We start from the raw sequence: 26,165 nt of genomic DNA on the forward strand, positions 1-26,165 counted from the left end.
GTACAACATAGTGCAAAGAGTAGCCATGGGAGAAAAAACAAATGAATAGTATACCTCTAAGTATGTCCATTCATAACCTTACCACATCAGGGACTATGGGCCTGATTCAGAGACGGACGCTCTGAAATCAGGCCCATCAAATATTGATTTGATTTAGATTTCTCTTCTGTTCATTCACTTTGCATTTTGTTAATTGATAAAAATAAACTATTACCACTTCTATGTTTTTGTGCAAATTGTATTTTATTGAATTCAACAAAATAGAGATAATACATACATTCAAAAAACAGTGGCAAATCTGTCATTAAATAAGAGAGGGAAGAAACCCAGTTAGTTTTCAGAACCACTGGAAAAAAGCATCTAATACCATATTACCTATCAGCAATAGTTAATAAATCACAAAGAAAACGAAAATATACATACAAAAACAATAATGCTTTCCAACATAATGTGAAAATAAAAACAAAAAGACATCAGGATAAAGGGAAGAAAGGAGGGGAAGGAAAGGGGAGGGGAAGAAAACTCATATATACAAAAAACGATTAAAACTACAGTAGATATAGAGTGAAGTTATAGAACGGCCAAAGTAACAACTAACAGAGGCCTTAGTCCAACACACTGGGAAACGTACCCATAGAAAATAAGAAGGAGAGCAGGAAAGAATAGCTTTAAAGCACCAAGGAATTTGAAGCGCTATATAAGAAATTGTTAATAAATAAATGTAGCAGAGTCCTTATAATCCATCCAGCGAAACCACGTGTCTCTAAAGGACTCATAACCTCCGTCAGCAGAAGTCATTATATCCTCCATATACATATAGAAATCTATCCTGTTGAACCAATCCATCACCGTTGGAGGAGAGGAGGAACGCCATCTCACTGGGATAACTGCTTTAGCTGCATTATTTAAATGGCACAACAGAGATTTCTTATATCTTGAGAGGGGTCTGGACGATAAATGGAACAACCAAAACAAAGGGTCTGTAGGGACTACTATTTCTCCTAGAATTTTTGCAGATAGGATAAGAACCTCCTTCCAAAAAGGTTGGAGGGTGGGGCATTGCCACCAAATATGGAGAGGATTGCCCGGCGCAATAGAACACCACCAACAAATATTAGGCGCACCTTTCCCCATTTTAGAGAGGGTGTCCGAACATCTGTACCAATGGGAAATAAGCTTATATTGGGTCTCTATGACACAAACACTGGAAGAACATGCATGGGCTAATTTAAATATTTTTTCCAACTTAACTTTGCTTAGATCTTTCCCAATCTCACGGTCCCAGACTTTTGTTAAACTAGGTAAGGGATGGCTAGTGTCTGCCGACAACAAATTATAAATTAGAGAAATAGTCGGGAGGGCTGAGCCAGCACAAAGTTGTTCAAAAGGATTAAGAGGTGGGCGAAAAACTGTAAAAGGAGCAAGCGAGCATATAAAATGGCGCACCTGAAGATAGCGCCAATATTCCCGTAATGGGAGGTTCCATTTCTCCCGTACTTCGTCAAAGGGAATAAAACTGCCTCAACTCATCTGCTGTCCGATTCTAAAAAGTGCTTACTTGAACCAGGAATGAAAAGCTTTACTATCCATACCCGGGGGGAATTAATCGTTAAAAAGAAATTACATGAATGAAGTGATGAGATCGAGGGGGACTGTCTCAGAGTTTTCCAACAATTTAAAGTGGGTCCAATAGTAGGATGGGAAGAACAGGGGAGGGAGGGAAGCCATGGAGCTATTGATATAGGAATCCCTAGCGCCTGGTTTTCAGTTTGCACCCATTGTTTAGTGGTGTCTGTCCTGGACCATTCTAAGATTCTATAGAGGAGACAGGCCCAGTAGTAACCTCAAATATTAGGGAGACGTAGCCCCCTCTATCTTTATGACGGAACATAATGGCTAACTTCAAACGAGGCCTACTACCTCCCCAAATACCCTAATCAGCGCTTGGACCTCTAGAAACCAACTGGACTGTAGCTTAATAGGTAGGGTCTGCAACAGATACAGAATTTTGGGGAGAGAATGCATTTTGAGAACCCCTAACCTCCCAAACCAAGAGAAGGGCCTGGACTTTCACAAATGTAGATCAGAACATATTTTATTTAAGAGGGGAGAGAAATTCATCTCAAATAAGAGAGACAGATCCCTAGTGATGATGACACCCAGATATTTCAGTTGAGAAGCATGCAAGGCAAATGGAATCTCTGATTTAAGGCCTGCTATCATCATATCAGGAGGTGCCGTAATATTTAAGGCAATCGACTTAGAGTAGTTGATCTTAAAATTAGAGAGGTCTCCAAAAATGTTAAATTCATCAACTAAATTTGGTAACGAGACAACGGGATTCGTAATCATGGCCAATAAATCATCGGCGAAAAGAGCTAGTATGTATTCGCCATTATTTAGCCGAAAACTTGATATATCGGGTTCAACCTGATTGACCTTGCCAGAGCCTCCATACAGAGAATAAAAATTAGGGGAGACAGAGGACAGCCCTGTCTAGTCCCATTTTTAATAGAGAAAGAATCAGAAAAGGAGCCATTAACGCTAACACGAGCAGAGGGATAGCGGTAGAGGGCAAGAATACGCTGAAAGCAGACAGGTCCCAGTCCCAGATGACCCAGCAACCAGACATAAAGCTCCAGTCTATTCTGTCAAACACCTTCTCAGCATCTCTAGACAACAAAATAGCTAGGGCCTCCGTAGTTGGAATATGGTGAATGAGCGCTATAATTTTGGAGGTATTGTCCCTAGCTTCACGTCCTGGAACAAATCCTACTTGATCATTATGACTAAGATAGGAGATGGTTCAATCTAATGGCAAGGAGCTTGGCAAATAATTTGACATCGACGTTAAGCAGAGAGCTTGGGCGGTAGCTGGGACATAGGGAGGGGTCCTTGTTGTCTTTGGGAATAACTGTTCTTTGAGCCTCCAGGCATTGGCGAGAAAAGGGGGTCTCAGTTGAGACAGTATTGAAGGCCTGCAAGAGTATAGGAGCTATTTTATCCCTGAAGGCCTTATAATAATTGATAGTAAAGCCATTCTGGGCTTGGGCTTTTCCCCGATGGGATGGATTTAATTACCTCATCCAATTCAAATAGAGTGAAAGGCTTTTCTAGTTCTTACCTGGCAAGGTCAGCAAGTTTAGGGAACCGGATTCTAGAAAGGTACACCTTGATAGCGCCTTGCTTCCCACTAATATCCGGGTAGGTCAGGGTGGGAGGTAGATTATACAATGAGGAATAATAAGAGCAGAAAGCTCCTGCAATCTGACCAGTATCGAGGAAAACCCGACCCTTCTCATCCTTAATAGATGAGATAAAAGAACGAGCTCTTTGAGTCCTCAGGGCTCTGGCCAGAATTTTACCGGGTTTGTTACCCCACCTATAGTACAGACTACGGCACTTCCTAAATGAATGTTTAACTTTATCCAAAAGGAGCTTATTTAGTGCCGTTCGAGTCTTGACTGGATTAGCATAGACAGCAGAAGAAAGGGAAGATTTGTGGGCCATCTCCAAAGTCTGTATCTGCTTGCAGTAGCCCCGCTATTTGGCTCACCCTTTGTTTTTTTAAATAGGAGCCCAATTGAATGCATTTGCCCCTTATAATGTACTTAGGAGCTGCCCATACAGTGAGGTTCGAGATATCAGGAGTAATATTGCAGTCTAGGTAAGCATCAATAGCCTTCGCCACCTGTGATTTACAGTAAGGGTCGGACAGTAGGGACTCATTAAAACACCATGTTCTATAGGGAAGGATCAGAAGGCCCAAGTGACAGGTCAATACTAACAAGAGCATGATCCGGCCAAGCTGTTACACCTATAGAAGATGCCTGGACTAGGTGGAGGTGTCTATGACCTAGCAATATATAGTCTATCCTGGAATATGATTTACAAGACTAGAGTAATAGGTATAATCCCTCTCCGTGGGAAGAAATATGCGCCAAACAACGGACAGCTGATGAGTATGGAGGAAATGTCTCACCCGTCTTGACGTGCGGCAGGGGGTCGTTGAAGAACCTGAGGAAGTGTCCTGGAGGTGGTCCAAGGTCCAATTGAAGTCCCCACCTACTACATGTTGAAGCAGATCAGTTTTGTCCAGAACCCACTCAAAAAAAAAGTTTGATCTTGATTAGTGGCATATAGATTTGCAATTGCAAAAAGATGGTTAAAAATGGAGCATTTAATAAGCAGACATCTCCCCTCCTCCAGGCTATGGACTTTGGTGTTCAAAACAGACAGACGTTTAGCAAATAAGACAGCAACACCCTTGGATTTCGATTGAGAATACTTACTATAGTAAACGGTGGGATAATATTGGTCACTTAATCATGGTACAGAGGTAGAGTGACGAAAATGGGACTCTTGTACTAAGACAATGTCCGCCCCATCAGCATGAAAAGAGCGGAGAGCCTGAGCCCTTTTCTCGGGGACGTTCAACCCTCTAGCATTGATAGACACTATACGGATTGAAGTGGTCATAAGTAAGGGGAATAGACAGAGCAAAAGATTAATTCACACCAAAACTGGAGGAGCAGTAGAGAAAATGAGAACAGGAAATGGAGGGAGAAAGGGAATGGAAAGAACAAGAGGAAAGGGGGATAAGACAGAAAAAGAGAAAAAACTGTAATAATAAAACAGCATTGTAAAGAATGGAATACCGCTATCGGACAATGAGGGAACCACCAGGGAACCTGTGTCACGGGTAAAATTAAGCGGTAGAGAGCACACAGGGGGGTAGTAACCTCGCCATCCAAAAATTATAGTAGCACATAAAAAAACAAACAAAAAAAAAACAGTACAGTAACCTGAAAAGTGATAGTAAACAGTATCATATAACTCCTAAACACAGAGTGAATATATCCATAATACCTGATTAAACAGATAACAAGAAAAGAAAAAAAAGCACATATGGATCAGAAAATTAAAATATACTGTATAAAAAAAAGGCTAGCTGCATTTATCATGACCTTCCTAGATTAAAACATAAAAAGAAAAATCAAGGGAGATCAGGAAGACATAACCATAAGTATTCCTGCAAATAGTCAAGGATAACCTTAAAGAAGAACTAAAATCTCAACAGCAACTGATCCAACATAATAATAACACGACTACAGTGTTCTTATAGAAATCAGTAAGTATAAGAGAGCCAAGAGTAGGACCTTCATAAATCAAGTAGGGTCCAGTGATTGTGGAGAGGTATCATCTCTAGGTTTCTTTCTGTCACGTTGTACTTGATGCCATTGGTCCCTCCTCGGGTGACCAGAAGGAGCAACATTTGGAAGCGAGAAGGCCTGCCAGTCGGGTAGGGTAATTTTCTCTAAACCTAATGCAGAGCAGAAATCTGGTAATTCTGCGGGAGGCTGGAGAGACAGATGTTTGCCAGCATGTGTAATCTGTAGAGAGCGGGAAGCCCCATCTGTATTTAAAGTCATGTTTGCGTAAGGAATCTGTCAAGGGTTTTAACAATGGTCGCTGCTGGAGGGTTCGCCAGGAGAGGTCCTGGAAAATCTGCAACCTAGTTCCATTGAAATCCACTCCTTCCAAATTGCGAACCTTACGGATAATCTCTTTCTGTGAAAAATAATGAATCCGACAAATAACATCCCTTGAACGGTCTGTCGCCAGGCTGTTTGGACAGAGAGCTGTATGTGCACGATCTAACTCGATAGTCATTAGGGTCCAAATCCAGGATTTCCCCAAGATTTTATTGAGAGCATTGATCAGCTCGGATGGGGAGACATCTTCTGGGAGCCCCCGAATCCTAATGTTGTTCCGGCGGCCCCTATTATCTAGGTCATCCAATCTGGTTTGCATGGCCTTCATGTCTGAAGATTGTTGAGAGACCAAATCGCGAAGTTGGAATAACTGGTTGTCGGCAGAATCTCTTCTTCTAGAGTGACAATACGGGAGCCCAAATGTTTAACATCAGCTTGGACTAGAGAAATCTGGGTCTGGAGAGAGTCCTGTATCCGTGATTTAAGAGCCTGCATGTCTTATTTAGAAGGGAGCGACCTAACGTGTGTAAGTATTTCTGTGATTTCACCTCTTAGTTGGGACATTTGGGTGTGGATATCCCCTGACAGAGGAGAGAGAGCCATATCAGGTGGAGTCATAGGAGAATTCGCAGAATGTGAGATAGAGAGGTAGGAACGCAGATTCGGTTGAGAGACAGAGACTCTTGGCGTCTGAGAGTCCTTCTTCTGTGTTTCTTTCTTGCTTTTGCCCATCAGAAACACATGCGGAGAAGAGTTACGTAGGTATATGGTATAATAGGTAGGCGAGCGAATGGCAGAGGTCACATTCCCCTGTTAGTGGGACGGCATGTATGGCATAGAGTGACTACATAGTGCTACCTGATGTGGCAACCTTAGCTTCACATGCTAACTTGAGCTAGACCATGGAAGGGCACATAGTATCACCTTCACAATGTAGTGTAATTATAGCATATTGCCACAGCAGGGAGCCAAACCCACATGTGAGTGACCAGCTGAAGTGACGGAGAAGGGAATGCAGCACAAGGGAATCCTAGCAGCTCACCACCTCCAAGCAGTGTGACAGGGGAACAAGGGAGCAGAAGCCACACCACTTGGTCTCAGTCTCAGGAGGGCTGGAGCAGTGATGGTCCGGTCAGAGGGCCTCAAATACAGGCCAGCAGACATCCACAGCTCCACAGGATACAGAGCGGTCAACCCCAGCACCACGGCCACAGGTGGAGAAGGCAGACTGGAAGAGATTCAAGATGGCGGAAAAGGAGGATTTATGGTCTTAATTCGTTAAACACTTTTCTTTGACTCCATAAGGGGTACAGGGTTCACTCTGTGTATAGCCTGGAGAGGGAGAAGCTGAGCACCAAATAGTTAAAAATTTTCTTCCTAGCAGCCCCCTGGCTTCCGCTCCACTATACCCTGCCACCGGCCAGCCAGTTGAAATTAACAAGCCAATGGCAGGAGCGAGGAGAGGGAAAACTGGTGCACACATCAGAGAAAGGTGTGCCAAGAACCGGCAACAGTGAAAATAAATGCCACAAGCCAGGTGCGTCAAGGTGGGGTCCTCCTCTAGGGGAACAGGGATCACTCTGGGATGTCCTAAAGCTGTCCACCGACGGTGGACGGTGTCTGAAGATGCAAAAGTGATAACTGCACAGTAACAAATAAGAGTGTGGCTAGAGAACCATGTGCCAGCCATACAAAGTTGTACTGCAGAAATGCCATGTTAAGCAGCCCAAAAAGGTCCCACTGACCTGGTTGGGATGAGCAGTCACCATTGCAGCCACAGGACCAGAGCTCCGCTGTCAGGCCTCACCAAGCCACCATCCCCATCCTCCAAGGGCACCAGGAATTAGGAGGCAGCGGAACCAGCCCTATCCAGTGGGGAGCAGGCAGTAGCAGGCCAGCGGCAACCGCGGGATGTACGGCCGGGTCCACTAATTGAGGCCGCGGCTTCACTCCATGAGTAGGCCGCGACCGTGCAGGATGCCGCTGGAGCCTCCCGGAACCCGTGGGTAAGTACTGACTAAGAGAGCAGGCGGTAATGGGCACCTGTGCAGGGACTGAGGGTAGGGAACCCCGGAAAAATACCCCCGTAATTTAAAGCCCGCGGGAGGTAAGGCACATTTCCTTCACTTACCGGTCAGGCCACCTCACCACTTCTATGTTTTAAAGCATTCCTACTTTGCAGCATTTTTTCCACACCTGCCTAAAACTTTTGCACAATACTATATAAATATTATATATATATATATATATATATATATATAGTAGCTGTGGATAATTAACATGCTATACACAAAATACAACATCAGATTTGTTGAGTATATATATATATAATAATATCTATAGGATTCATCAGCACAGTGTATGCAGGGTTCCCAGCCTGCAGGCTGGGAGGTGACTTAAAGTGATCACAAAAAGGTGTCGATTCATGGGCGTGTTAGGGAAGTGTCACTGGCTGCCTCGAGTATGAGAGGACAGGCTTTTGTAATTTTTAAAGGAGCTTGGCTCAGTTACCAACGCTGTACGGAAATTACAAGGCTTTCCTTTTTTATGATCAACCAATGCGCATTCAGTATGCAAAGACTGACTGTGATGTGATCTCCAAGATGCGGGGAACATTTACCGATAAAGAGAAGAAAGAAGAAAAAAAATAAAGCCCAAGAACAGGCAGCTAATGCAGCGAATAAAAAGCCTAAACGAGAACACATAACTGGAAGGAGAGGAAAACAGACAGGTGCCAGGCAACCCGCCAAATTACATCCTTTTCTTAAATGATCTACCAGAAGAAATTCATAAAATAATGGTTTCAATGTTTTTTTAACCAGTTCATTGGCTTCAAAGAAGGGGTCTGGTTCCTTCGGACATGATATTGCCAGTTGTCGAGTTTGAGAATGATAACCAGGCAGGTTCTGCGCGGGATGCACTTAAGGATTTAAGATTACGCCATCTCACACATATTACATATGTTAAAAAGAGAAGCATTTGGGATCTATGACTTTCTATCGTTTGAAAAATGTACTATGCGTATTGCAAAATTAGAATATAATAGGTATTATTGTATATAGGAATGTGCTGTAATTCACGCAGATGCTAGTTTTGTGCAAATAATTTTTTTTGTTTCTTTTAAAGTATTTTATGTGTATCTGTCACTTGTAGTTGCTACACCAGCACAACGTGATGACTTCAAGTAAGCTGGGTTATAACAATCAAATGGCATTTGGGTCACAAACTCTTAAAGTTAATCAGCTCATATGAAATAATCCTTACATTATTAGGCCCGTATTCAATTTGAGCCGAGCCGTGATAATTTAACGCGGCCCGGACTTATCGCCTCCTTCGCCTGTTTTATAGGCGTTAAAGTATTGTGCGTGTGCCCACGTATCCCCGTATTCAATTTGAAAGTAGGCGAAAACGGGACCCGGCGATACTTGGATCGGCGTTAAAAAAACGGGAATTTTCAGGAAATAATCCTAGGACCCCCCCCTAAAGATGTTCAGACATGGGGGATCACTATGGGTACCTCCGTTTGGCTGCAAAAGAAAGTCGGGTTTTTAAATAGCCGCGGCAGGGGTTTTTCTTCCCGAGTTTGAAGAATTGATGCAGAAGAGCATTTAGCTTATTTTTGTTGTTTTTAAAAATGGTCCCATCAAATTTAGGGTACATGAAAATGGATACTAGCATATTTTTAAGTCCCAAAACACATTTTTTTAAATTTCTGCAAAAATGCACCTGCCACGGCTATTTGATACCCCGACTTCCTTCAGGAGTTAAAAATGGGGGTACCCATAGTGATCCCCCATGTCTACACATCTTTAGGGGAGTCCCTAGAATATTTCCTGAAAATTCCCATTGTGTTGTACCTGTAAAAATAAAAAATAAAAAATACATAAGGTCCCGCCCCAAAACTCAAACCTGCTCCAGGCTTGCCAGCCAGTGGTGGTTTCTAAAAATATGGGGAACAAAAAGTGTAGGGTTCCACCGTAGTTTAGAAACCAACCCAAGGCTGCAGGGACCAGTTCTGGTTTTAAATATAGGGGTAAAAAAAAAGTGGGGATCCCCCTATATTTAAGACCAGCACCAGACCCAACCAACCGGGGTGTAATGCCACAGCCCAGAGACCCAATCACCGGGGCTCCAGGTCCAAAGCATTAGCACCCCAAATCGGTCAGCGCAAGCCGGTGATCTCGGGGGAGTCCGGGACCCCCCAAAGAAGGGTCCCCCCCCCCTTCCCGAGCACCACAGGCTTACGCTGAAGCCCGGGGCTCTTCCCCATACCCCTGGCTTGGTGGGTATGGAGGTAATGGGGGGGGCCAAATAATGTAAAACTATTGTGTTTTACAGTGGAACTACAAGTGCCAGCATGCCTGCCATTTTGCACTTGTGGGACAACAAGTGCCAGCAGACATGCGGCACCTGTAACTTCACTGTAAAATAAATAGTTAAAAAAAGACAAAAACACACACACACCGTGACAGTATAACTTTATTACACACACCTTTCCCATTCACACAAACCTATACCAGATGTATCTGTCCCCTTCTCTAGTAGAATATCCTTAATACATGGCTCTGCAAAGAAAAATTCATACTAACTTATATCCTGGTGCTGGTCTCCGCAGCAATCTAGGTACTTTGCAAAACAAAAAAATGAGTATACACGACCCATGCAACAGCTATCAGTATGTGTGTTGCCACACATACTCATAGCTCCCGAATGCCAGCTGACGGGACTGAATGGGGCTTAGCAGTCTCATCAGCCAATCAGCGGCCGCGCTGACTGTAGAGTGGCCGCTGATTGGCTCCAGCTACTGACAGTTCCCACGTGGTGTTACTCGCCTGAGTCAATCAGTGGGTGCTCTACAGTCAGCTTGGCCGCTGATTGGCTGATGGGACTGCAAAGGAAGTCGGGGTTTCTAATAGCTGCGGCAGGTGCATAAATGCAGCTTGGAATAAGGTGATGCAGAAGAGCATTTAGAAGTTTTTTTATGGCAAAACAACTATGCCCATCAAATTTGGGGTACTTGAAAATGGGGTTCAGCATATTTTAAAGTTGCTAAAGTGACTTCAATTGTGAAAAACCCACCTGCCGCAAACACCTGCAATCAAAAAAACACTTGGGCCATACTTGGGGACCCCCCCCCCCAGAGTCAAGTTCGTTATTTTTTAAGTTTGTAACCCAACTTTTTTTTTTTCGCCCCCTTTTTCAAAGAGTGTCCTTCATTTTTTTTTTACACAGATTACCTTTGGGGGACTGTCTGAAGGCTGCACGGGGGGTCCCGAAATGTTGCACCCTAAAACCCCAATTCTGCACTTTTTACCGCCTGCCATTCATAGGCGATACTTTCCTATGAACTATTACATTGCATTGACTTTCCGCCTAGGTGGAAAGTCTTTCAAATTGAATACGGAGTAAAACTAAAATAGGTGATAATGACGTCATCGGCTGTAAATTACCGCGAATCCGGACTTAACGCCTCAAATTGAATACGGCCCTTTGTGTTTCATCTTGCTGGCAATTATGCCCTCAAATTTAAAATGTTTTCAAATGGCAGTGCCAATGCTGTTTTGCAAATTCACGCAACTAACTTTGAACAGTTGCGCCCATGTTTACAGATAAATGTATGGATTGTGTGCCATGATGGCTTAGACGGTTGGGGTGAAAGATTTGTATCTCTTGCTGAAAGGAACCGACCATTTTGTTTTTTTCTTGATGAGCAGAATTTAGATGCATGAGGTGCATGAAAGTACTTATTGTAAAAAGGAGACTTAGTTTTGCATGGTAAGATTATTGAAAACGTGGTAAGGGTGGATTAAGGCAGATTTTAGGGTACGTTTCCTGGTTTAGGTGTATGAAAGTGCTTACTTTAGGTGCATGAAAGTGCTTACTTTGGGTACTTAGCTGTAAAAATGAGACTTAGTTTTGCATGGTAAGATTAGAGAAGGGTGGATAAAGGCAGATTGTCTGGTTCTGACAAAAAAAATTTGCCCTCAAAAGGAATTTACCGCTCCACATACACTGAGGTGCAGAGATTGCCAAATTTGGTGTGGAAAAGTTTGACTGGCCTGCACAGAGTCTTGACCTATTGAACACCCATGGATGAAACATGCTTGACCGATTTCACTGATGCTAGTGGCTCAAAGGATATGGATCCCCATAGCAATTTTCCAAAGTCTGGTGGAAACCCTTCTCAGAAGGGTGGAAGTGGAGGCTGTTATAGCTCCAAACAGAAATAAATTCCATATTAATGTCCGTGGAATTGGAATGAGTTGTTAGACAGATATAATCTGTTGTCAGTTTACACATGTTATAAAGACAGACCCACCTGGACAATGAAATTAAATGTACTAATATATCTCCAAAGTGTATTACAGTGACATAAGCTGTTATAGCTAATTGTCTTTAAAGTGTTTCAGTTATCATATAACTTTGCATAGGGTGTTAAGCACCATTTTACTGCATTCATGTTGGTTTGAATAATAGCCATAGTGTATTGGATAATATAAAAGTGTGTTGCGAGAATATTTACCTTTGCATAGCTGAATCAGTTTGGTGTTCTCCGAGTCAGAGAAATCCAACTAGTGAAGATCCCGCTGAGTTCCAGCAAATACATAATTATCTTGTCATGTGTTTGTTACTTACCTGGAGATGCATATAAATGTACTCTGTTGAACTTTTCTGTTGAACTTTTGTAATGGTGAAATAATTGGCATAATTCCATCTTGTTAGAAGAATTACCTGTAAACTTTCTTGACAATAGTCGGCATAATTAATTGTGTGAAGAGTAAAACCTCTTCCTCTCTGATGTGACAATAACCCTCTGAAAAGCCAACACAGAGTGTGACCAACCATCCCCTCTGGTAAGATACTCGACCACTACAACACCACCTGGCAGGATATTTACCATGTTTAGTTGGATTAGAGGAGAGTAGCTAGAGTAGACCCTAGGCTACCGCAAATGTTGATGGTGTGACCAATGTAGTGTCTCACCACTCATACACTCCATTGTATAGTGGAGCATAAAAGGAAGGCTGATATTAGTATTTGCATATTCCCACTATTGCAAGAGTGGCAGTGAGCATGGCTGCATTAGTAACCATTTCTGAATCATTCCCTCTGTACCAAATTGCTTCAGTCTCTTAGTGGACTATGTGAAAAAGTACTTCATATATTTTTCTTTTGTGATTGTGTTCTTTGTTACTTTTCTTATAATTCAGCCTGTCCAGCCTCTATTTTTATTTATCTTTCCTCATTTTAGACAGTCCGTATTTGTTATTATTTTATTTTAAAATGAGGTAGTTTGAACATAAATTTTTTTCCATCCAGTGCATCCCCTCTTTGCAATTCTAAAACCTCAGAGACATTCAATGGGAATGGCACTAACCCTACATTATGTTGTCCTTGAGGCACATGAGAGCATACCCAACAGTCAGTTTGGTTTAAAACTTTGCCCTCCGTGGTATGATAATCCTCTAAAGGATACCCACCCCAATACGGGTTATACTTAGGCTGACACCATTGGATGCAACTCTCATCGACTAGGGACCCACAAAATTCACACATACAATAATCCTCAGACGATAGATCTTCACACTGTCTCCGAGTTTCCAAAATAACAGATATCTTAACAAACACTGTACTGGCTTTGGTCAGATACTCCCCCGATTGGTTTAGCACTCCTTCTCTCAACTCCACTCCATCAATATCACCATCAGCTCCCCTCTCCGTCATCTGTCCTCCGTAACAGAAACCAGAAATCCCAAAATAAACTAGGATGATGAAAACTCTGGAAGAAGACACAAATGTAACCCCAGCACACCACTATATTTGTGGGACAGTAATCTACAAATTTCTTTAGCTCAGGTGTCTCACTGCAACTTTTAACCCTCCCGGAACAGGCTCGCAATTGATAGGTCTATGTTATCTGCCTCAACTCCACCTTGTCTCTCCACCGGTTGGTTGACCTTCTTAAGTGAGTGGAATGGACCCAGGTATCTCTCTCTGCCACTTTCAAGGAAGTTGTACTCGTCAACAACACTTGATACGGACCTTCCCACCGATCTGTCAAACAACCTGAACGCAAGAAATTTCTGATCATAACAAATTCTCCAGGTTCAACATCATGACAGTTTGTTTCTGGCATATCATGTGACAACAATTTCAGTTTCTGCTGTTGCTGCCTCAACTGTTTACTCATTGTTATAAGATACCTTACGGTTACCTCATTGTTACTTTTCAAATCTTCCTGTGGACTTATAATCAAATGAGGTTGTCTACCAAACAGTACTTCAAAGGGGGACAGATTAAGAGGGGATCTGAGAGTTGTCCTGATGCTATGAAGGATTAGTGGTAGGGCTTCTGGCCATCCCAGTCCAGTTTCTGTCATGATCTAGTTTATTTTTAATAGTACCAGTCATCCTCTCCACCTTGGTGCTGGCTTGCGGTCGGTAAGGGGTGTGAAGTCTACTATTAATACCCATCAACTTACACATGTTCTGGAAGACATCACCTGTGAAATGAGTACCCCTGTCACTTTCAATAATTCTAGGGATACCGTATTTGCATACAAACTCCTGAACAATCTTTTTAGCAGTAAACACAGCAGTATTAGTGGCAGCTGGATATGCCTCAACCCAATTAGAAAACACATCTGTACAAACTAATACATACTTGAGATTCCTGCAGGGTTGTAATTGGATTAAATCAATTTGTATTACCTGAAAAGATCCGTCTGTCGGACGAACGTGGGATGGCTCGGTTGGTATTTTTTTTCCAATGTTCTTCCTCAAGCATATCAAACAGGACATTGCCCTCTTTTCAGCTTTGGAAGAGAAACATGGGGCCTGATTCAGAGCCGTTCGCTATTTGCGGTCGTTCGTTCAAAAACAAGGGGTGGCTATTCAAATGATCCGTTCGCAAATTGCAGTCTGTTCACACCTCTAAGTCTGAACGAGCGAGCAAAACATACGCTCGTCTAATTGATAAAAACGCCCCCTGGCCGCTCGCACCATACGTCATGTCCGCTATTTATTTGATTAATCGAGTACATCGTACAGCGTATGAACTGCTCGCTATTCTTGTGGTTGGTTTTTTCAACCGCTATTTTGCGAGCAGTTCTGAGTTAAAAAAAACCAAGTGACGTGGTCAATGACGCTGCTGTATTAATTATGCACTCCCTTAAAACGCCTGTTTTGACCTTTAAGCACGCCTGCGTTCGGATCTCCACTCCCCGTTTTCAAGCACCTTCCCCTGTTACCACCCACATACGCCTCATTCTGTCACTCAAAATAGCAGGCACTCGCTATATAGCGTACAAATGATTTTCGGCCGCACTGACTGGTTCGCGCATGCGTACTAAAAACCGTACGCATGCGCAGATGTGCGAACATCGCTCAGAACGAGCGTACTGCCTGTAGCGAGTGGCTCTGAATGAGGGCCCTGGTGTACACCAATACGACCTGTCCAACTTGCACATACCTTGCTTTCCCAGGTGAGTCAGACCGTGCGCTGCCTCAGCCAAGCTTGGGTAATATGCCTTGGGTGCCTTGGGGTCCAATATGCCGGGGTCCATCTCTCCAGAGTCCAGAGAACTCTTACCCACATCCCTTGGATCTCCAGACTGCCTTTTCCTGAATGGAACACAAATTTTGCATCTCAATTAATTTCTGCATATCAATCGTTTGGAAAACCATCATCATTTGATTAATTGGCATGTTTACTCTTAAACCTGCTGCCCATTTGGCAGCTTTGTCTGCCCCGTTATTGCCCATTGACACCGGATCTTCTTCATATGTATGGGCTTTACACTTAATGACAGCCACTGCCTTAGGCATTTGGATAGCTGTCAATAGTCCTTTTATATGTTTTGAGTGTAAGACTGGTGTGCCTGCTGCTGTCATAAAATTTCTTAGACGCCATAGAGCACCAAAATCATGTACTACCCCAAAGGCGTACCTGGAGTCAGTGTAGATATTAGCAGATTTGCCTTTTGCTAATTCACATGCTCTCCTTAGTGCTACCAGCTCCGCCACATGGGCCGAGTGAGGTGGACCAAGGGGTTCGGCTTCTATGATGTCTTCATCATTTACAACAGCATAACCTGTACATAACTCTCCAGTGTCAGTTTGTCCATGACAACTCCCATCCATGTAAAATGTCACATCTACATTTTGTAAAGGTGTATCACGTATGACAGGTCTTGCAGTAAAGGTCTGATTTAAATATTCCATACAATCATGTGCATCAGTATACCTGCAAAACTCACCTTCCACCAGCGACTCATCTCTCTCCACCCTTTGTGCATCCTGAGGCACATATAGTAGATATGTTGCTGGGTTTTTAATGTACTGCACCATTTAATGGTGATGTTTGCAGGTGCTATTAGAGCTAGTTCCCACTTTGTGAACCTAGCTGAGGAAACATGTCTGGTTTGGGCAGAATTCAGCAAAGCAGATACAGCATGGGGTGTATAAACAATCATATCATGGCCTAATACTACATCCTCACTCTTACTGACCAATAGAGCAGTTGCTGCTATACTTCTTAAACACGTTGGGAGTGATCTTGCCACAGTGTCCAGTTGTGCACTGTAGTATGCTGCGGGCCTACTGGCATCACCATGTTTTTGTGTGAGGACTCCTGCTGCGCAACCGTCAGCTTCCGTACAGTACAAATCAAAAGGTTTTTCATAATCCGGTATTCCCAATGCAGGTGCTCTTGTCAGACTACCTTTAAGATTAAGGAAAGTCTGCTCTGTTTCCTCTATGTGTATGACACGATTGGGCTTTGAGGAAGCCCATTACCTGTAATGGTAAAGCCAAATTAGAAAAACCTGGGATCCACATTCTGCAGTATCCACACATTCCCAAGAAGGTACAGATTTGCTGTTAGTTCTGCGGCAGTGTCATGGTCTGTATGGCCTGGATTCTGTCAGTAGTCAGATGTCGTAATCCCTGGGTTAGACAGTGTCCTAAGTATTTAACCCTGGACTGGCATGGCTGTAATTTGTCCTTAGCAACCTTGTGTCCTGTTTGCGGGAGATGAAGCAATAAAAGTTTAGTATCATTTAAACATGACATAAACGAATCAGAACACAACAATAAATCATCCACATATTGTATTAGAACAGATCCATTGGCAGGTTGAAAAGATTGTAAACAGTCGTGTAAGGCCTGGGAGAAGATACTGGGGCTGTCTATGAAGCCCTGTGGCAATCGTGTCCATGTGTATTGTACCCCCCTGTATGTAAATGCAACTGGGTACTGACAGGATGAAGAGGGACAGAGAAGAAGGCAGAACAGAGGTCAATGACAGTAAAATGGGTTGCAGTTGGTTGGATTTGCATGAGAATGACAGCTGGATTTGGCACTACGGGAAATTGGCTCTCAACTACCTTATTAACCCCTCTAAGGTCCTGTACTAATCTATAGCCCCTCCCCCCAGCCTTCTTCACTGGAAAAATGGGACTATTGGCTACACTTGCTATACGGACTAAAATTCCCTGTTGCAATAACTGCTCAATAACCTCCTAACTCTACCTCTAGTTTTAACGGGTACTGGGGAATCCTTGGAGCTTGCCTACCACTTTTTAGATTTACCATTACGGGAGCTGCATTTGCCATCAATCCAGTGTCCTGTCCATCTTTGGTCCAAAGTGAACCTGGTATTTGAGATAACATCTGCACTACCTGAGATGGATTGTTATCTGAAACAGTAGAGTGAAACATTAACCTTTGGGGAGTGTCCAATATATCCCTCACCTCGTGCGCAACTGGATATCTAAAAATATACCATCAGGGGTACAATAAATGACACATCCCATTTTACATAACAAATCCCTTCCCAGTAGGTTAGTAGGGGCTGCTGCTACCAGGAGAAAGGAAAGCCTGGTATGCAATGGACCGATAGGAACCTCTGCAGATTTGGTTGAAGGATAATGTTGCACTTTACTTGTTACACCCATTGCTGGTACTGTTTTGCTGCTCACCTGTAAATTAGATGGAGATTTTATCACTGATCTGGTCGCCCCTGTGTCTGCAAGAAAAGAATGTTTAGTACCAGCTACATCAACCGTCATTACAGGTTCTTCTCTAATATCCCCAGTTACCCTGACTGGCTGTAGACTATAGGTGTGACCTGATCCCTAGAGCTGACTTTCTTCCAGTAAAGCATTCACTGCTGCGACGTGAGCAGGTGATGGCTGGAATTGTCCTGACTGTTGTGGGTGCCCCTTCTGTGGGTATGTCGTTGTTCCCTGGTTTGGCATTTCCCACTTTTTAGCCTTACAGAATTTATGTGGCCCTCCTTGTTACATCTATAACACCTTCGTGGTTGACGTGTTGTGATAGGTTGTTGTTGTGTGGGTTGGGGAATGAGGAAAGATTGTGGTTGTGTATAGGGATAAGGGTTTGGAGGTTGCATGGGATGAGTGTATTGTGGCTGAGTGTGATAAGAGTGCTGCGGTGTTATTTGCATTCCTTCCAGAGCTTGAATACTAACAGCCATTAGTTCTCTCTCTGCATTTCTCTCTTCCTAAAGATGTTTTTATCATGTTCAATTGCAGTTTCCCTGAGTGTGTCTACTGTAACTCCTCTCCAACCAGGAAGTGAGGTCTGAACCCTGGCTTTTAGAGGATCTTTAAGACCATCCATAAGCACCGTTATTGTCATTTCCCTGTGATGGGTGTTGTCCTCTATATCCTCTATGCCTGTGTATTGGGTAATAGTCTGCAGCGTTCTGGTGAAATAATCTGCTGCAGACTCACTCTCTTTCTGCTTAATCGTGAAAATTTTACTCCAGTTAACAATTAATGGGAAAAATACAGCCAATTGGGTGACAATGTGGGTTATATTGTCCTGATTACCTTCATCAGTTATGGGACTATCTCCATCCAATACACAGGCCGTGATAAACTTTTTCACGTCAGTATTGTGTGGAAGACAAGCCCGTAATACCACTCGCCAATCTTCATTGGTTGGCTCATGAGCATTACCTAAATCCTTTACAAATCCCTGGCACTTTGCTAGTTCTTTCCTAGGGTCGGGGAAATCTGTCATTATGGAACATAGGTCTGCTCTTGTCCATGGTCAATGCATCGCTACATTCCTTGTGGCCACTACACCATGTGCGTCCTGATTCCCATTGGGAACAGTTATTGTCCGGGTGGGATGGATGCCTGCCACACTGCTACCTTTGGCCTTACTACCTGTTTGAGGGTTCAGCCTATTGCTACTATGTATGGCATTAGCAATCTCTGCTACTGTTACAGCGGGTGTTAATACTTCCTGCACTGGTGGGGCTACCTCCATTTCTGGTACTAGCGGGGCAGCTACCAGTGCTTGCTGTGGTGGTACATTTAACATTTGTGCAACATGGGAAAGAGCAGACATCACAACAGGTTCATCATCTGCATCATAAACATGTTCCTTATAGTTACTTAGGAGAGGGTACAAGTTACTTGTTACATTTTTATGATTTTTTAGATCGACTGTACCTTCACCCCCATCCGCATAGGGTGGTGGTGGTGCGCGTGCGCTACTAACATTACCTTCTGCAACGCTACCTTGCTGTGTGTGCACACTACTTTGCGGCGCGCACACAACTCTATTTGCGTGCACGCTCCCTTGCGTCGTGCACGCAACACTAGTTTGCGTCGTGTGCACAGCACTAAGCCACATGTTCCCCTCGTGCTGCCACAACTTCAAGCAATCATTAAACTTTACCCTTTTCTTCAGAGACTTCACTAAACATATACTGTCTCTGACATTGTTCAGAACCTCCGAATCAAAGCTACCAATCTTAGGAAAAGGTGTTCTACATTTCTTGGTCATTTTGACCCATATCTCGCAGTACGCAGTAGCGTATGCACCATACTTTGTAAACATAACATACCTGGCATATCCTGTCGGCCCTTCCATCAGCAGCACATCATCGACCATTACTAGAGATTGCTTCGCACCCATCTGAGAAAACGCTTAGCAATTTCTAGAGGATTTCGATTGGTGAACGATTTTCAGTGAGCTACGTTCACGCTCTCCCTCCCGTTATACACAGTCGGCACGCCTGGCGTTACAGTCGGCTTGCACAACGAGAAGCAGAGTAATCACTTATTGAAAATTATTCTACCTGCGACAATATTAAACCCGAGCTTACGCCGCTTGCTCCTTCCCACTATGCACCACTTTCTCCGCTAGGCAATATAGGGCCTGATTCAGAGCCGCTCGTAAGCGGCCGCTCGTTCGTTCCGAGCGATGTTTGCCCATAATATGCATGCGCGAACCAGTCAGTGCGGCCGAAAATCGTTTGTTCACTAAATAGCGAATGCCTGCTATTTTGAGTGACAGGAGGAGGCGTATGTGGGTGATAACAGGGGAAGGTGCTTGAAAACAGGGAGTGGAGATCCGAACGCAGGCGTGCTTAAAGGTCAAAACGGGCATTTTGTGGGTGTGCATAATTAATACAGCAGTGTCATTGACCACGTCACTGGGTTATTTTATAGTCAGAACTGCTCGCAAGATTGCGGTAGGAAAAACCAACCACAAGAATAGCGAGCAGTTCATACGCTGGTCGATGTACTCGATTAATCTAATAAATAGCGGACATGACGTAGGATGCGAGCGGCCAGGGGGCGTAGTTTTCCAAAAAACGACCGCAAGTTTTGTTCGCTCATTCAGACCTAGAGGCGTGAACAGACCGCAAAGAGCGAACGGTTCATTTGAATAGCCACCCCTTTTTTCTGAACGAGCGAGCGCAAATAGCGTCCAGCTCTGAATCAGGCCCATAGTCCGTTGTGCATAAACGAGGAGTAAAATAACCACCTAGCAAATTATTTTACTTTGCGATTAATGGGTGCCGGACCAAGAAACCCCTTATTTTCTCGATAACCACCTGCTTTGTACACTGGCACAGTAGTTTGTACGGCCCCGTCGGGCACCTACCGTGTTTCAATTAGGCTTAATAGATAGTAGCCTCCAATTTGGAATCACACATTTCAATTACATACACCTTTTCTGCGCAGAAAATAAAACCTTTATCCCTAAATATCGCTGTATAATTCAGAGGTTTAACAAGCAATCACGCTATACATACAATGACTGTTTGAACACGTGGCAGCAATACAGGAAATATGTGTACGCTATTGTGCGACTTACCCTCTAACACAAAATTTTAACAATAAAAGAAAACAACTCTTCCTTCCTTGTCCCTAGATCCTAGTCAGCGCTCCTTTAACTCACACAATAACGGATAGCGGTCTCTCAGCATCAAGTGGTAGCAGGTTTTCGAAGGCAATGCGTTCTTTCCTGCGTATGCCGCCTCCACCCTTTGGTGAGAGACCGATAAACGTGTGTTACCGTGTGAATTGTGGTAGCTTGAGTTCACTCGACGTGCCCCCAACTATGAATTCCTATTAATCTTTGTACCCTAATGTCACTATTTAGTGTTGCGTACGCACAAGAAATAATTGCTTTCCAGACTTTGATTGTGGTTCCAAAGCACAAAAAGCTATTATTCACATAAAAGCATATAGTTACACGCCTTGATCTATAACACAATTAGCGCAAAGGTTATCCAAATACAAGGTACAGTGGATACATACGCATGCACTGTGGATCCAGATTTCCCGGCATCAACTATGAAACCTCCGCCAACAGAAAGAAAGTTGACTAACTACCAGATCTAGGGTGCTTGCATATGTACCCTTGCAGAGATAGGCAATAGAATAGAACGAGTTGGCATAATCCCATTGGTTCTTCCTCCTGGTTCTTCTGTTACGATACAGTTCATAGGTCGGTTTGTATTGTAATAGTTCAGCCCTCCAACAGCTCTTTGTGTGTGTTTTCCCGCCGAAGAACAAGTCTAAACTGGCTAATAAACATTACATTACAGAGTACATTTCAATGCCTACCTCTCTATGATCCATAACTTGCAAACGCATGTTGCGATTTCTTTGCCGATGGAACCAGAAGTCTGCAAATAAACAGTGGTTTAGAGTGGCACCAAACATGGTCTGCTTATCATGTTCTAAACCTTAGATATCAAATATATGTATTTCACAATAGACTTGATAACGTATAAAACCTCTAATAACCTTAATGCTTAGGGAACCTTTTTATAAGTTTTGGTAATTGTAAGTGTAAGGATATTACATGTAGTCGCTAATATGCGTGGTGCGTTTTATGTGCAGAGTGTTTTAATAAACAGCGCAACTGTGCGCTGTGCGTCTTGTATATTATATGTATGATTTAATGTGCGTATGGGGTATGGTAGGACTTTTAACAATATGCGGTAGCAATGCAGTCGCACGATTCTATTAATAGCATATTAACATCGCACACAATGGTTTCATGCTGACGACGCAAGATGGCGTCGTCAGGGGCAACATAAAATGGCATTGCCCGATATTAAATTGAGATCTGGTCTCAGCCAATCATCCGGCTTCGACAATTGATTAGGAAGAAGAGAAATGCAGAGCACACTTCTATAAATGTAACAATGTCAATTTATTTTCTCCTAAAATCTATAGCTTAGCACAGTGGTTCCCAAACTTTTTGGAATCACAGCACCCTAGAGTATCAGCATTTTTTCCACGGCACCCCTGAGCCAAAAGTATCTTATTGAGAAATTCAGCAAAAATGTAATTTTTAAGTATATTGTGCTTATGTGTCACCCTTAGGTTCAGTTATGTGATGGTTGACAGGATTTCTTTTTGTCCACATATTTTTTGATTGGCAGCCATTAGCACTGCTTTTTTCTATCACACTGACTAAAAATCATTTTATTTGGTACTGGACCACCAACCCGAGGCATCCCTGCAAGTGCATTGAGGCACCCCAGGGTACCACGGCACACAGTTGGGGAACCACTGGCTTAGTATATAATCCATGCACATTATAATACAAACGAAACAGATGTTAACAATGTTATTAATTCTGCGCTTAAGTAGTGCATTAGACACAGAATAGATGATCTCACATTATTAGTGTTCACTCTAGCTCCGGCGGCAGGCGCGCGCGTCCGAAAAGGGGGCGTGGCCATAAAAAGGGGCGTGTCTATAAGACGCGTCCCCTCTTTCGTCATGATTGGGGGCGTGCCCGACACTTACGGACATGCCGGGCAGCCCCCAAGCGCTGCAGACTGGCAGAATAGATGCCAGGCGCATGCGCCCGGCGTCTATTCTCCGGCGGTGACCAGGTCACTGCACATTTCTCCACCCGCGGGACACTGCGTCCCGCGGGTGAAGACGGCACCCGCAGGCTGTGTGGGCAGGGCGCTTTTTGCCCTCCTTCTGGAGGGCAGGGTGCTTTTTGCCCTCCAGAAGGAGGGCAGGGCGCCGCGTCCCGCTAAAACAGCCTAGCGGGAACGCTACATTATCATATAATATGTTATTAAAACAAATGGCCATAATTAAATAATTAAATAAAAACTGGTATTGTCAGATCAATACATGTAAAAATAGCTGTATTAATAATAGCCCTTTATATGATATAGAAGGAGTCAGCTTAAATGCCTGCAAGCTGGTTATTGTGAGTGCAGTAATGTTCCTTTTGTAAAATATGTCCTCCTTAAGGTTGAATTCCAGTCCAAAACATAGAAACACTTGTATAGGATAATCAGCTCTGTCCAGATAGAGCTATTTCTCATGTTAGGTCAGTTTGTATTCCACCACCATACATAAATTGGGTAATTATGAGCCGCTATTAATTGAATTAATAAGCAGACACCAGGTCAGTCAGTGAGACTTCTTAAATCCCTTGTTGGTGATCTTTAGGTATACGTTCTTAAGTGTGGTCTAAAATGTAGACTGTGGATGGTAGTGATGTCATTGTCCTACTTGCCATTTTTTGTCTGTATCACCCCTTCAGCTCAGGTCTCTGGTGTATTACTGATTTGGATCACAGAAGCTAATCAATAAACCAGATCACAGGCAATTTGCAAATGGTGTGAATAGACTGTGTCCACCACACCTGTAAACCCACTTCTCTAAAGTGTTTCAGCCCCTGTGCAGAGACGGAGCCTTTATCAAGTGTGGTGTATAGGGATGATTTGATCCTTCCGTTGTTATAGCAGACACATGTCACTTATTCTATACACCTGTAATGTTAATACTGCATATATGCATCTGAAATTCAATGTAAGAGTTGATTCCGAGCTATACTTCCGATATGGAAAAATGTAGTCTAGAAGATTTAAGAACTTTGATTAAAATAAATATAAGAACATTGATGAGAAACATTCCACAAATAAAAATACATGTTAAACTGTGTTATTCAATAGGGCCAAAATATGCAGACACTGCAGTAGCCAGACACTGATGCAGTGTTCCGTCATTGTTAAAATAAACCTACTTGTCATTAAACAAACCAAATGCAGTTTACATATAAATTTGTTTATTAACATTTAGCTCCACCATATTCCAAACTGCTTTATAATTGGAAATCAGATTTAATTTTGCATCTTGTTACAAAATTAATGTATACTTGGACTCAGTTGACATTTTACTAATGCAGTTAACCAGCAATGGTAGTGTAGCTGACACAGGTGCACTAATTTGAACTATTATGTATAATTTTTTTCAAGGTCTTACTAAAACTCATAACCTAGCCTACGAGGACCGTGAACCATTACAAGCTGTATTTTCCAAAACCACATGCCTTAATGTGCTAAAGATACAGTCAAGGTATGCCTATATATTTAGCATGCATATTAGACTCACTTATTACAAGGTATATTTTCTGCACAAAAGTACAATAAATATTTATTCTATTATATAACATCTTCTTTATAACACCACACTCACTACAATGACAGTTTTTCCTGCTTTTAAGATGGTAATATAAAAAGGGAGTACTATATTCCTTTTAGGCTTAAACAGTATTGGCTTGTTGAAAGGAGACATTTTCATTGTAGAAATTTGATCATCTGTTAGAATGTGTGGATTTTTATTTTTTAATTTGAACTACCACTCATTGCCAAATAAATAATTACTTTTTAAGACTCAAGCCTTGTTAACAGGCCAAATAGACCAAAGCAGAATTAAATCTTCTGAGGAGGGCAAGTTGAACGTTTAAGTTTACTCCAGAAAAGCATGTACCTTCCCCATATGCCTAAAGTTTGACCAATTAAACCTTCAGACAAAATTTGGGGAGTTGTTTAGGTACACCAGCGATTTTCCGGCACCCTTGGTTCCAGCACTGTGCCGGATTATCAGTTTTGCCGGACTAATAGTTAATAATACACAGCGGCATCCCTACGGCTAACCCTCCCCTCCCGCAGCCAACCCACCCCCCCCGTTCCTGCAGCCTAACCCTAACCCTCTACTTACCCTCGGCATTGTGAGGGATGAAAATTTTTCCGGATTAAAAGAGGTGCCGGTCTTGGCTTAATGCTCATCACTTATTACACCTCCATTTCTGTAAAAATCCAGAGTTTCAGGATGGCATGGCTGCTTACCTCTTCAATAATTGGAGAATGGGGGGGAATTAATTCTCTAGATAGTCTGGTCCACTTTGAGAACAAAAGACCACTTCAATATTTGTAGGCGGTAGACAATTTTGAGATCATTTGGACTTTTCCTGTGACGTTCTTACAAGCACAACATTATATACTGTGAGTAGGGATTTGGGGGAAACTGATTGGGATAATCCTTTTGATAAATTAATGAGGCGGGGACCTATGTGTAGGAAGGCTATATCCTATTACTATGTGTCAATGGAAAATCCTATAGACCACACGGCTTCTCAAACAGGAATGGTGCAGTGTCCACTTTTCTACTCTTTCTACCCAGGATCTCCTACAATTTCTCAATAATGCCTGTAAGCTACTGCCCTCGAGTATGTATCAAGAACTGTTTTGCAATGTGATTCACATAATTTATCTTTCTCCAAATAGACAATATCTTATGGGATTGCCGTCGTCATATTGCTGTCCCAAATGTAATAACCAGGTGGCAGACTTATATCATTCTCTTTGGGATTGCCCAATAATTAGAGGATTTTGGTTGAGGGTGAAACAGGATGTAGAAAGTACATTGATTAATTATGTCCCCTTCACATCAGAATGAGCTATATTTGGGTGGTCGAAAGCTTTTCCTGGCTATAAGCTCTGCAGCTAAAAAGACCATACTTCAAAATTAGGTTAATCTAGGTCCTCCTATATTTAATTTATACAAAGAAAAGCGTTATCATATTTTTAGGATGGATTGGGTTGAAACTATGTTTGAGAAAGAGAAACGAGTGGAAGGTTTCTTTGATGTCTGTGAGAGTTATATAGGAAGTCTGCCTAATACGATGCAGAGAAAGATACATGATTGTTTACCCCTGACATCTTAGTATGGGTTGAGATTGTTGTAAGGGGACCCTCCGATTGACGTATAGGTGTATATGTCTTCATAAATATTCTTTTATTTTTCTCCAGGAGACGGGTGAGACATTCCATTCATTTGTTGTATATTTCATATGTAAACATGTACTATGGATATATTGTTATGGTTTGTGATCCACATTTTATAGCTATTATCTATTACTGAGATGTGTCTTTCTCGAAAGTGTGAGAGTAGCATTCTTTGTTCTTTTGATGTTAATACTATGAGAATTTATTGCACAGATTTTTTCAATGTACAGACATGACTTGCTTCAATAAAAAAATATAAAATAAAAAACAAAAAAAAGGTGCCGGACC

At 42.7% G+C, this 26,165-nt stretch overlaps 1 protein-coding gene and 1 pseudogene across 3 annotated transcripts in view; both read left to right on the plus strand.

The window, feature by feature from the left end:
- Window positions 1-26,165, plus strand: part of RAD9B (RAD9 checkpoint clamp component B) — a 132,786-nt gene that overhangs the window by 44,172 nt on the left and 62,449 nt on the right. The window lies entirely within an intron of this gene.
- LOC148502943 (U2 small nuclear ribonucleoprotein B'' pseudogene) lies at window positions 7,959-8,487 on the plus strand (annotated as a pseudogene).

The sequence above is a fragment of the Taudactylus pleione genome, unplaced genomic scaffold, assembly GCF_031769625.1.
Source record: "Taudactylus pleione unplaced genomic scaffold, aTauple2 ptg000479l, whole genome shotgun sequence".
NCBI classification, from domain to species: domain Eukaryota; kingdom Metazoa; phylum Chordata; class Amphibia; order Anura; family Myobatrachidae; genus Taudactylus; species Taudactylus pleione.